Source organism: Podarcis tiliguerta (assembly GCF_965153285.1).
Source record: "Podarcis tiliguerta genome assembly, chromosome: 8".
Taxonomy (NCBI): Eukaryota; Metazoa; Chordata; class Lepidosauria; order Squamata; family Lacertidae; genus Podarcis; species Podarcis tiliguerta.
Genome location: NC_139541.1, coordinates 59420615 through 59434209, shown reverse-complemented (window position 1 = coordinate 59434209; position 13595 = coordinate 59420615). Strand labels below are relative to the sequence as shown.

The following is a 13595-nucleotide window of genomic DNA, read 5'->3' as shown; positions in this document are numbered from 1 at the left end:
TGCTCGCTCATCCCTCTCCCGCTCTCTGACGTGCTCAGACGAGCCCCGCCCACGGAGTCCCCTTCGAGCCCACGTGATGTCTCCCGCCCTCCTTTCCCTTGATCCGCCTGCCCGCTTTCGGGTTCTAGTGGGCGGCGGCTCAGCGAGCACCTGTCCTGTAAAGCGCTTTCACAAACGGTCCAGATCATTAAAACGCGCTGGCTTTTGTAGATGTCAGAGAAAGCCACTAGGGAGGGAAATCACTTATCAGCAGCTATTTAGTCTTAAGGGCTGAATAGAGCCTCCACGTGCAGGAACAGTATACCTGACACCGAGGACAAACCGGGTAGGTGGGTGAAGGGGCGTTACCCCGTTTCTCTGCTTTGTGGGCTTCCTAGAGGTATCTTGCTCTGTGGGAAATACGGACTACTAGGTCCAACTACTCAATTATTTTGGTACTAGTACTCTTAAATTGCACCTTTTAATTTTTGTTTCTTACTACTCTGTTAGCTACACTGGGAACATAAATGCATGCTGAAGGTGTGGATTATAAATAATGTAAATAGAATATCACTAGCAAAGCCTTTCCTGTGGTTTTTAAACTTTCTACCATTCCAACAGGTACCTAGTTAGTTCCAGAGGTGGCAAAGAAAGCCCAATGCCTGTCTTTGATCCCTTTTTGCATCTTCAATCATCTCCGTATACATTTTGGGCATTCCACTTCCATATTCTAGTACAGGGGTCAGCAGACTTTTTCAGCAGGGGTCCGATCCACTGCCCCTCAGACCTTGTGGGGGGCCGGACTATATTTTTTGGGGGAGGGGGAATGAACAAATTCCTATGCCTCACAAATAGCCTAGAGATGCATTTTAAATAAAAGGACACATTCTACTCATGTAAAAACACGCTGATTCCTGGACCGTCCATGGGCCGGATTTAGAAGGTGATTGGGCTGGATCCGGCCCCTGGGCCTTAGTTTGCCCACCCATGTTCTAGTACTAGCCTCTTTTAAAGCTTCCTGGTTTACCCGCTGTCTCTTGGACACCACTCTTATGAACTGTGATTGACTCACCTTTGGCAAACACACACAAAAACCCACTCGAGGATATCAGAAGAGGGACCTGTGGCTCCCACTTCCCTGTGTGTTTACTTAAGTCTTCTGCTTTCTCCATCTGTATCCTGGAGAGTTTCAGGATTCTCAGAAGTGAGAGTGGTTTCTACCTGCAGCCCAAGCAGATCTGTAGGCAGGAGTCTGCAATTGCACTAACTACTCAGCATGGTGAGTGCAATTCTGCCCTTTTGTTAGCATGACAAGCCAGCTGCTATCTCTCAGCCGGACCTACCCCACAGGGCTGTTGTGAGAATAAGGCATTCCGCTGAATTGAACTTCTGATCTTATGGTTTTAGCTGTTGTTGAACTGTTTTAGTTGCCAGATTCAAGTAGGTAGCCGTGCTGGTCTGACGCAGTCAAATAAAAAATAAAAATTGTCCAGTAGACCTTATAGACCAACTAAGCTTTCCTGTGCATGCACACTTAATAAGTGTGCATGCACACAAATCTGAAGAAGAAGTGTGCATGCACAGGAAAGCTTATATTTTAATTAACAACTTTGTATTGCCCTAGTGGAATTGCTATTATTTTAATTTAATCTGGATTTTACCATTGATTTTATAGTTGCAAACCACTTAGAAGGCATTTTGGCATATAGGCAATATATAAATAAATAATAAAATAGTGGAGTAGATCTGAGCTTCTTGGAGGAAGAGTGGAATATAAATGTAATAAATAAAAATATATAATAAAGAGAATCTGAAAATGCTGTCCTCTGACCTACCCTGATAGCCCCCTTAATTTCTTGTTCCCTCTTCATCCCTTCTCTAGCACCCACTACTATTTATTGTCTTTTCATCTCACCTGCTTCCGCCCCCCCCCCCGGATTATAATAATCCAGGGGTGACAAGCATGGCCCCCCTTGCGGACCCTCTTGAGGTCTTTCCCTGGTGTCCACAAAGTCGCTGTGTACTGCTCCAGCTGTCATGAAGTTGGTTTAGAGTTGAAGGAGGAAGTTGGAAGAATGGCGCTTTCCCCCACTTCCTATTTCAGCTTAATGAGCTTCTCAAGGGTCAAATTAGTTCTATGGGATACAACCTTTACCCAGGTCCCTTAGAAAAAGTAAAATGTATGTGAGTGGGTACACACACTCTCTCTTCATGTCTCGGAGAAGGGTAGCTCACCCGGGAGAGGGACCAGAGGGGGGTGGCACGCCCGCAACAGTCATTCAAAAATCCGAATGTGCCCACAGATCTAAAAAGACTGGTGACCTCTGATATAACCTACCTGCCTTGTGCTACCTGTTAGTGGATTGCACTTGGATTACATATGTTTTGTCTAGGCCTGCAAAATACACCAGGCAAGAGGCAGGCCTGTAGCTTTAAAAACATGCCAGGAGAATGAGTGATGGGGGCCCCACAACAGCAACAAATTGTCTTTAAGAAACTGTATAAATGAGAGTAAGGCGCGTATTCACCATTTTGACTGTTTTCCAATCGCCCACAGCTACACTTGTTAAATTGAGCACCGCATGTGTAAATCAAAACAGGATGTTTTCCTTTACTGAACAATGGCAGAGCCCCATGCCAGTTTTTTAAGTGTGTGGATCCAATTTGGATTTTTAAAATAGGTTTTCCCTGTAGATTGTGAAGCGTAGTGCTCGCTACACACAAAGCCAGGCTGCCTAACTTAGGGGTTTGCATTATTTTATTTCCAAAAGAAGTTAACCAAAACCAGGGGGGGACACTAACCAGCAGCTATCATCCTTGCCGATTTTTATTCTGCCCTAGGGTACAATTAAATGCTAAGGTTGTTATTGAATTGTCTTGACATTGAATTTTCAAAAGAGAGGCGAATCGGAAAGAAGGTAGGGAAAACATATAGACTGAATTTTCAAAAGGAAGGGGAAAAAAATAAATATTTATACGTACTAAGCCCTGTACGTCAAGAAGCTCAGTCCAAAGCTGATTTTGTATTACCAAACAGGACTGGAAAATTCTGAGGCGCCAATTTGACCTGGTGCCATAGGATATGATATTAGTGCACCTGGTAATTTGAACTACAGGCGGCAACTGCTTTGCGACCATTCAGTTGATGTGCAACTGCCAATGCACGGGTTGTTTTGGACCTAGAAGAGCATGGAATGGGGCAGAATGGGCTTATGTGTGCTCCACCAGCATGCACGAATGCATGGAACGGAAATGGGGAGTTGCCTGTATTTTGTCAGCTTTGTGCAAAGCTCAGACCCAGCGCCACACTTGTCCATATTTTGCAATGCTGTTCTCCAGCCAAGTAATGTGTACCAAAATTTCTATACTAGCATAAAGTGTGCATAAATACATATATTACCGAAAATAACACACACACAATGATAAGGAAAAAAATGCTTTCAAAAATGTGTATGATAGGCAAAATGTACCCAGCAATGTTGCAGTGAGCCTCTAGAAAAGCAGGGATTAGACTAGATGGTATTTTAGTTCCTTCCTTTGGAAGGTAGTATTGGGGACAGACACATCCATGGCTTCTATGTAGTAACACCCTCCACAGTGGCAACCAATGGGTTAATGGAGCCAGCTTCTTTCCTGGGAATGTTGCCTTTTGCCTCTCACCAATCATCAGAAATGGTGTTTACTCTCCACCTGAGATGGGGGAATCGATTGATGTGCACAGGTGAAAATGGATTGCAGCCCACTTGTCCAGTAGTGTCAATGGAGGTGATTAGCACTTGTGTCCATTTCCAGCTGATTGATAGCGCAGGTGAGAATCACTGCAAGGTCAGCCAGGACCACATCAGCTGCCCCCTCGCTTGGCGCAGAGCCCCTGTCAGCTGTCAATATGGACAAGGACATGTTGGAAGAAGACAAGCACTTTGCCTGAATTCAAAGATGCTCGGGACAGTCAGAATTCTGGGCACAGTAAGTCTTAACTTCATCTATTCAGAGTCCTGAACTACATGTGAAAAAACCTTGAGGCTTTAGTAGACCCATGAGCAGGATTCAGCTGATTCCCACTACCAGAAGCCAGTGGAAGAGCTACCCATAGCACAATAGGGCTTCTTCTCTCTTCTACCCTGATGCACCCCCTACAGCTCCTGAAATTGGCCCAGCGGGGTTAGAAGTCCCAGAACAGCATGCTAGTGGTGGAAAGCTTTCCATGTGTGTTCAGTAGTGTAGCTAAAAAGGCCAATGCAGTTCCAGGGTGCATGCAGCAACAGAAGAACCTAGTGCTAGACTACAAGCCCCATCAACCCTGACCAATGGCCATTCTGGCTGTGCCGGATGGGAGTTGAAGTGCCAGCAACATCCAGTGAGCCACAGATTCCCTTCTCCTGCTTAGGACACGTCTGCTGCTCACTACAGTTCCTCCAAGTCTTGGCTTGTGTTCAGGAGGTAATAGCTCTAGAGTCACAGAGTGATGCAAGGTGACAGGCAGGCAAGCGTGGTTTTGGGGAAATGACCTAATGGGCAATTTTTACTTCTGGTGGTCCAAAGTTAGCTCATGAGCCAAGTTCCTCTGCCCCTGCTTTAGTGCCTGATAATAGAAATGGGTCAGCCAAAGCTGCTGTTCACACTGGGAGAGAAAGGTTAAGAAGCCCTTTGCTGACTTTGTGAGAAAGTAGGTGTGGTCTACATAATACTGGTAGGGAGGTGTGTCTACTGCAGCGGTGGGGAGCCTGTGACTCTCAGGATATTATTGGGACTCCAGCTCCCATCAACTGTAGCCCAGTGGTCAGGGATGATGGGGTTGTGATCCAGCAATATCTGGATGGCCACATGTTCTCCATCTTTGGCCTTTCTTTCTTGATAATCTGTGGTTCAATTTACACCAAGGCTCGATTGCCTTATTACTAAAAACTGTTTTAAACAGGAATGTTGGAGCAAACAGGGGTGTGGGGAGATAAACATTTTGATAACATAGCTTCTGGGAAAGCAGTGCAATTGGATGGGGCTTTCAGTCCTTTATTAAATTAGCAATCTAACACTTTTTTCACTAGAACAGTTACTGTATGAACGTTTTCCTATTTATTTTAAAAATACTGCCCCCAAAGTGTATTTACCCTAATTAAAAGATCATGAAACTGAAAAGGAAATATCAACAAAGTAGCACGATCAGAATGATAATAGGGAAAGTAGGCTGAGTGACAGACAGAGTCTTCTGCCCAGGACTTCACTGCACATGTCAAATCCATGACGGCTTCTAGGCTGCCACTACTTTGCAGGAGTGAATCAATCATATACCAGCAAATTTAGGTTGTGTAGTTAAAGTGGATTTTGGTGCTCTTGTGCAATAAGCGTGCCTTCCCCGACTTTTTTTGGAAAGAAAGTGACAGAAGAAGGCACTGGAGAGGTGAATGCAAACAAATCAGAATGTATGCTCAATAAATCTCTGTACGTTTTTTGTGTAAAAAGAAATCAGGATGAATCCCCAATAAGGAGATCGTCTGGATGAGCCCCGGGACCTTTGGAAAAGGTGGAAGGGTACTGCAAATACTTTCTACATCTCCAAAGACTGTGCTGCTTCTGTATATTTAAAGAAGAAAGAAAGAAAAGGAGGTGGATTTTCTGTGGTCTGAGAAAAGATAGAAGAGCCACAGAGAAAACACAGGATGACAACACTTGGGTGAAGATGAATGTGTGTAGATGCCCCATGAAAGTGACTGAATGAAGCATAAGAACATATCACAGCTTGCCAGATCAGGCCATTGACCCATCTAGTCCAACATCCTGTTCTGACAGTGGCCAACCAGATACCAGTGGGAAATCTGAAGGCAGGACAATAACAGAAGAGCACTGTCCCTTCCTGCGGTTTCCAGCAAGTGGCATTCAGAAGCATTACTGCCTTTGATAATGGAGGCCAAGCATAGCCATCATGCCTAGTAGCTACCGATAGCCTTGTTCTCCATGAGTCTTAAGAGTCATCCAATTTGACAGCTGTCACGGCCTTCTGTAGGAGTGAGCGCCATAGTTCAGCTATGCTCTGTGTAGAAGCAGTCCTAACGGGGGGAAAAAACATTGGGGGCTGGCTTTGCTCCCAACTTCCAGTGACTTATCCCTAGACCAGAAATGGGGAACCTGTGGCCCTCAGCTCCCACCTTCCCTGACCATTGACCATGCTGGCTGGAGCTAATGGGAGTTGGAGTTAAACATCAGGTCCCCCACCCCTGCCTTAGACAGGGGAAGGAGATAAACTGGGGAGGAAAAGGAGTTAATGGGATATTTTTAGAACTGGTGGCGGCACACGCCAGTCCATGCGGAAAAAAGAAACACTGTGCTCCACAGGTCATGGGATGCCTGTAATGATGACCCTGAGTGGATGGAAACGCCACGTCTTGAAACAAATCCTATCTGACAGTTTTTACAGTACGTTCGTTCAGAGCAAAAATGCCCTGTCCCCTGTCACCCAGATTGAAATTATTAAGGAAGACAGACATTTCACTGACAACGCTAGCCCCAGGCGAGAAAATATTCCTTCTGTTCCTCTCTGAAGGTCAGAGCTCACATCATGCAAAACACTTAAAAACACACACACACAGGCACAATCATGCATGCACTTACACAAGCAGGGCCAAAACTTCTTCACTGCAGACAGGCTTAGATTTATTTATTTATTTAAGAAGCAAGGGATTTATTTAATATTTAGCAAATCATTCTATCTATGGGATTCTATTCCCTGATTTATTTTGGGGGGCTGTTTCCCCTCTACAAAATATATAATGCCCTTTCTTCTTACTTGATGCTTCTCTGTCCATCTGTGTACCTCACACTCATCCATCCATCCAATCCCTTCCCCTCCAACTCGGGATGGGCAAATCTGTCCATTTCAGTTTCTCATTTTCCTAACCTTAAGTTCAGTTCTCTACATTTTCATACCAGCTTGCAGATTTGTTTTTTTAAAAAGTGCTCTCAGAAATTCATCCACATTTTAGTGTGAATTTATTTTAATATGCGCTCTTTTGGGGTGAGGAATGCAGTTTTGTCTCATATATATATTTTTGCAAAGTGATTCCCTCTAAAATAATGCATGCTTGTATGTTATTTTCACAGACATATGTATTTTTATGGACACTTAAAAATACTCATGAAAATTAATCAGCATTTTAGTGTCTTTCTCCTAATATACATATTTATATACAATTTTGTCTAATACAGTCGTACCTCCGCTTATGTAAACTTCAGGATACGTAAGCGGCAAACCCGGAAGTTTATTTTTGGGTTTTTGCTGCACATGCATGCACAGAAGCAGTCCCATCCGGTTGCAGAAACCTCAGGATCCGACCGGAGCTCCGGAACAGATCCCGTCTGCAACCAGAGGTACCACTGTAAGTACATTTTTTGCACAATGCAAAAACGTGAGAACCAATCTCAAAATGTTGACAATAGAGTCATGCGCTTTTCGTGAATGCTGTCTCCCAAGCCATTTCCAGATATCCCTCATTCTCCCTTGGTATAGTGAGTCATTGGCCTTTCCCCCTTTCCCCTTTAAAAATATATAATTTAAAATTTTGGAATCGCCCACCTAGCCACAAACTGTGGCTTTACTATGGTGGGGAAATGGCAAATTACTGCAGCACTGGAAAGAGAAGTCCACACTCTCTATCCAACAATGGGCTAAGGAACTACACTGTCCCTTTTTGAACTCGCAGTATTCTAGCAAGATGGCAGGAGGACTCATATCTGGAGATCTGGGCTGCCTTCACAGACACACATGCAATACAATCAATGAAGCAGGTGGTTTTCCTTCATATAACACTACAGCAAGGCATCTGACACCTCCTCCCCGCCATGCTTTTCTGTTTCAGCTTGGGAACTATTGGCAAAGTGCAGCGGTGGAGGAGGCCACTCGGGTGCCTGGGGCAGTGCACCCAAGGGTGCAGTGAGCCACCCATAGGGGTGTGGCGCACCACAAGGCCTTCAGAGTCTGCCTGCCTCCTCCCACTTAGCCGTCCTACAGCTGGGGGGGAGGCAGTAGGCGGACTATTTGGGCAGCACAAAGCCTGTGCACGCCCAAGCCACCGCGTCTCTCCCAGTGAGTGCCACCCGCCATTTTGTCACCCCCCTCAGTGGTGATACCAGGAGCAGCCCACACCCACCACACACCCCTTCCTCCGCCCCTGGCAAAGTGGCGATGAGTACCAGAACTTCCTCCAGTTCATGGCAAGGCGAGCTCCCAATGGGCCCTGCTAGATGTGTTTGTGTAGATGTTGCCTCAGCAAAGGCTTAGAGTCATCTGAAGCATTCAAAAGAATGGCAGGGCTTGCCAGATTTTTACCAAATTTTGCATGGTGGTTCCTGAAATCAATAAGCAGCTTTTTAATGTGTGCATCTCATACTATGTATTTTAGAAAATTGCTTGTTCAGAGGGTCTCCTGGATCAGGCCATCATGTTTTTGCAGTGGTCTACCACATGAGAAACCCGCAAGAAGGTGCTGAGTGTATCAGTGCTCCCCCGTCAGGTGTGATTCCCAGCAACTGGCGTTCAGAAGCAGACTGTCTCTCGCAGTGGAAGTGAAGCATGGCCACAATGCTTTGAAGCTGAACTAGATGCTGGACATTGATACTGGACTAGATAACCTTGGTCTGATTGAGTAGGGTTCCTCTTAGGTTCAAGTCCAGTGTTGTCTACCAGCAGCTCTCCCGGGTCTCAGACAGCAGGGGTGTCTCCCTGCTATGTCCTTTCTGTGGGGTGGGGAGAGATGCATGTCCTCAGTTTTAGCTATTGCTCCCATGCAAAACAGGCTACTTCTCACTTAAACAGGCCATTGAGCTTCCATCACACATGTTTAGACCCAAGGAAACAAAACTCTAGGGACTAGTAACCTTGGAAGCAAAGGGGAATTTTAACTGGGAATCCTTCTGCTGATCGTGGATCTTTTCTCCAATATCCTGCTTTAAACTTTCTCTTTCTTTCTTTCTTTCTTTCTTTCTTTCTTTTTGGAATTTCCATTTCCATTCAGAGGAAAGTTGAAAACTTTCCCCTCCTTTCTTTTCCCCTCTCTTCCACACTTCCTTTACTCCCACTCCTCCACCCCCTAAGTTTAATTCTGAACAGCCGGCTGCGTTCAGCCTGACTGGTTTGTTATGGCTTATAATTTGTGTTAGGATTAATTAACTAATTACCGACAAATGTCCGTTGGCAAGATTCTGCTTCTGCTTGTCAACTTGAAGTATTTAATTATTTTAATCATTTACTTTCATCTTCAGAATTTATGCTCTTCGAAGAGCGTTTCTAGGCATCTTTTAATTATTATTCTAGGGTTTTTTTTACCCCTCCCTGAGATGGCAGTCCGGGTAGGGGGCTGGGAGCAGAGGCTGATATAATTTCACATTAACTATTTCAGCTAATCAACTTGCTGCAATTTTGGAAAATTGTGTTGGATTTCCAAACCTTTTGATGCATTGAGTTTCATTGTGGGTTTCCCCATTTTGTTTTCCTTTTTTGTATTAGCAAATAAAATGGGTGAGCTTAATGGGCAAGGGAGGGAGGGTAGAAATCCAGACTCACTTCAAAGTATCCAAAATATGAAGTCAAATAATAGCAGTTCTTCCATCAATATATTCCACCACAACCATCCAATGATTAGAATGGTGGTGAATGTTGTTTCCTGTAGACTCCATTTTGCAGGGGCACAGAGCATTTTTGCAATCAGCACTAATAACCTATTTAAGGTTGGAACCCTAAACTCTAGTAAATATGCCCCATTTAATGCCATGGGAGTTAATTCTACCTTGTGTGTCTCTGTAGGGATGAGGTAGAAATTAAATTCACTGCTCATTTAAAGACAGATCTACATAATTTGCTCTCTCCAAAACAATACATGAACCGTGACACAGCCATGTTGTGAAATTTGCACTTCTCTTAAATTTTCGGTGCAGTTCTCCAACCAAGAACTGTGTACGAATATGCATATTTTATGGTAAATTGTGCATGAAAAAAACATTAGTGAAAACAACAAAGAAGAGCCATATAAGTCTTGGTCATTTTCATCATATCTCTAACATTAGGGGAGATTGGTTTGGAAAAATGTGCATATCAGGCAAAATTGCATATAAACATGTACATAGTTTTTTGTAAGCTGCTTTGAGGGGTTTTTTATTTTACAATCAAGCTGTGTATAAATTTTATGGACTACGTAAACAAAATAATACTAAGAAGGGTAAAGGGACCCCTGACCATTAGGTCCAGTAGTGGACGACTCTGGGGTTGCAGCGCTCATCTTGCTTTATTGGCCGAGGGAGCCGGCATCCTTAGTACAGCATGACTAAGCCGCTTCTGGCGAACCAGAGCAGCGCACGGAAACGCCGTTTACCTTCCCACTGGCGTGGTACCTATTTATCTACTTGCACTTTGGCGTGCTTTCGAACTGCTAGGTCGGCAGGAGCAGGGACCGAGCAATGGGAGCTCATCCCGTCGTGGGGATTCAAACCACCGACCTTCTGATCGGCAAGTCCTAGGCTCTTAGGTTTAACCCACAGCGCCACCCGCGTCCCTAATACTAAGAAAAGGTTGTACTAAAATGCTGACGAATTTCCATTATGACAACCTGCAGGCTGATGTGGAAATGTAGAGAACTGAATTTAAGATTGGGAAGGTGAGAAGCTGCAATTGGTACAGATTCACCCATCCCTATTGAAAACTCAGGTTGGCCGACGGTTGCCAGAGGATGGCTCACTATCCGCAGGAGTCTTCTGTTTGAAGGGCTGCCTGGCCCAAGTCCCTAAAATGGTAGAGCAGAAGCAGCCTTGCAGTTGCCCATTCTTGAAAGAAAGATGCATCCACATTAAAGATCTGATTCCTACATTGTGAGTAGGGAGGGATCGATGGACCTCCATCTCTTTGTCATCCTTAAATTCAGTTATCCACATTTCTGCAGCGATTTGTAATTAAAAAAAAAACACTCATGAAAATTAATCAGTGTCTTAGTGTGAGTTTCCCTAAAAAATTTATTTTTGTATGTAGTTGTAATGAATGTACCTAATTTGCAAGCAATTTCCCTTACTATAACACATTTTTGTACATTATTTTCAGCAATATATTCATTGTTATGCATGCAGCACAGACACATTTTTGTAAACACTGGAGAACTGTATTGTAAAATTAAAAGAAGTGTTGAGTTTTGAAGGAGGGCTATGTTTCGGTTCTCGTTTGGGAAAGTTTGAATTGAGTAGCTTCGCTTTTAAATGCAAACTGAATTGAATTTCTCCCGCATCCCTAATTGTAAGGAATGTAAGGAACAGGCTTCCGGACAAGGAAGTAACTCTGGGAACTCATTGGGGAATTAGCCAGCCTCTAGAGAATCTTGCTTAAAGTGCTACTTTACGGAACGTTTTGTGAGAAAACTCACAAAGCCTCTGTTTTCTGTCTCCTTTCTTTAAGGCTTACCATTTTCGCAAGTTTGGCCATTTTCAGCCAGTGGGATCCTAACCTGGAGGAAGATGATCTTATAGCACCTGGAGATGAGACATCATTCTCTAAGAGGATATGGAAACTCTGCAGCTCCTATTTACTTTGCACTGGGCACCCCTCCTCTTTTCCCTTATTCTCCGCAAAGTTAAAACTCCTGGATCTGGTTGCAAGCGTTTAGTTTTGCAGTTTAGGGCTGGTTTCTTAGGGGCATTTATTCATTTATTTTATTACATTCACATCCCCCCTTTCCTCTATGGAGCTCCATTGTTTCCCTGCTCCCCAATTTAGCCTCACAACAACCCTGTGAGGTAGGTTTATGCTGAGACACAATGACTGGCCCAAGGTCATCCAGTGAATTTCATGGCTGAGTTGGGTCTTGAACCTCGTCCCCCCAGGTCCTAGTCCAATATTCTAACCACTGCACCACACTGAATAAGGTCATTGAAAGAGATGACTTTTGAGCAGCGTGTCAAGAAGCAAGTGAGTATGTTTTTGTGGCCTACAAGAAAAGGGTCTTTTCCCACCTATTAGAGATTTTTGTAATTAAGCCGTATATAAACTGTTGAAATAAATGAGTAAATAAAATTGTTTAAATAGCTTTTTTCTGTTGTTTTGACTTGAAAATGAGCTTTTAAAACAGTAATGACATATACCGTATTTTTTGCTCTATAAGACTCACTTTTTCCCTCCTAAAAAGTAAGGGGAAATATGTGTGCGTCTTATGGAGCGAATGCAGGCTGCGCAGCTATCCCAGAAGCCAGAACAGCAAGAGGGATTGCTGCTCTCACTGCACAGTGATCCCTCTTGCTGTTCTGGCTTCTGAGATTCAGAATATTTTCCCCCCTTGTTTTCCTCCTCCAAAAACTAGGTGCGTCTTGTGGTCTGGTGTGTCTTATAGAGCGAGAAATACGGTAATTGTTTTTCAAAAACTTTCTAGCATCTTTGACAGACATATATCTATTTTTTGTTCACATCGCCAAAAACACCGCAGCAACGTTATACACCATTGTGGGACGTTATACACCATCTGGGAACGGAAAAGAAATGAACCATCACTTTTGCTTCTCGACGAAAAGTTTCCTAGTTTTTCCTGCCTTATATTAGCTGCAAAGGAAGAGACGTGCTGGCTTAGAGAAAAGTCCACCCCTCTTTTTTATTCTCTAAAGTATGGGGCTAGAAAGACTCTGACAACAAAAACTCTGTCCCTAACATTCAGAAGCACAAATGAATCCCTCAGATTAAATAGCAGACGAGGCTTCACTATTTAAAAGATTTCTCCGGGGTACGTAACTAGAGAGGAGCTAATTAGGGACAAAGCAGCAGTATTATTACGACTGATCATATCACTCTTGGTGTAATCTGGAGTGATGTCTAAGAAGACCCAGGGAAGCTAGCCTTTTGTAGCAAAAGTTACTCCATACTGCTATCATACTAATACTCAGCAACAACTGAGCAAGCTTTTTCTAGGGTAGAATTTCCCCACGAACCACAGTTGGTATCCAAAAAGCTACATGTGGGTGTGTCCAGCTGAATGTTCCACTTTTGTTATTTGAATGCTAGATGGTAAAAGCTATGGTTTTCCCAGTAGTGATGTATGGAAGTGAGAGCTGGACCATAAAGAAGGCTGATCGCCAAAGAATTGATGCTTTTGAATTATGGTGCTGGAGGAGACTCTTGAGAGTCCCATGGACTGCAAGAAGATCAAACCGATCCATTCTGAAGGAAATCAGCCCTGAGTGCTCACTGGAAGGACAGATCTTGAAGCTGAGGCTCCAATACTTTGGCCACCTCACGAGAAGAGAAGACTCCCTGGAAAAGACCCTGATTCTGGGAAAGATGGAGGGCACAAGGAGAAGGGGACGACAGAGGACGAGATAGTTGGACAGTGTTCTCGAAGCTACCAGCATGAGTTTGACCAAACTGCGGGAGGCAGTGGAAGACAGAAGTGCCTGGCGTGCTCTGGTCCATGGGGTCACGAAGAGTTGGACACGACTAAACGACTAAACAACAACAACAACAACAACAAATGGTGACACACAGCCTAAATGCATGACTGACAAGTGCCCAATTTGTAGGTGTTCCTTCATCTCTCTCCTCTAAATATACTGTGGGACATAGCTGGGTTACCTTTACAGCAAGGTTGAATTATATGGGACTGCCT

General features: G+C 44.0%; 1 long non-coding RNA gene across 3 annotated transcripts; it reads left to right on the top strand.

Moving 5' to 3' along the window:
• The first annotated feature begins 10 nt into the window (after nt 1-10).
• On the top strand, nt 11-12032 carry LOC310683405. Of its 3 annotated transcripts, XR_014514397.1 has the most exons (4): nt 11-325; nt 7180-7341; nt 8373-8483; nt 11405-12032. It is a non-coding gene; the product is annotated as an uncharacterized lncRNA (long non-coding RNA). The 3 variants fall into 3 exon arrangements; XR_014514398.1 differs by lacking the exon at nt 7180-7341 and having other exon boundaries at nt 21-325; nt 8373-8605; XR_014514399.1 differs by lacking the exon at nt 7180-7341 and having other exon boundaries at nt 30-325.
• Nucleotides 12033-13595: the final 1563 nt, after the last annotated feature.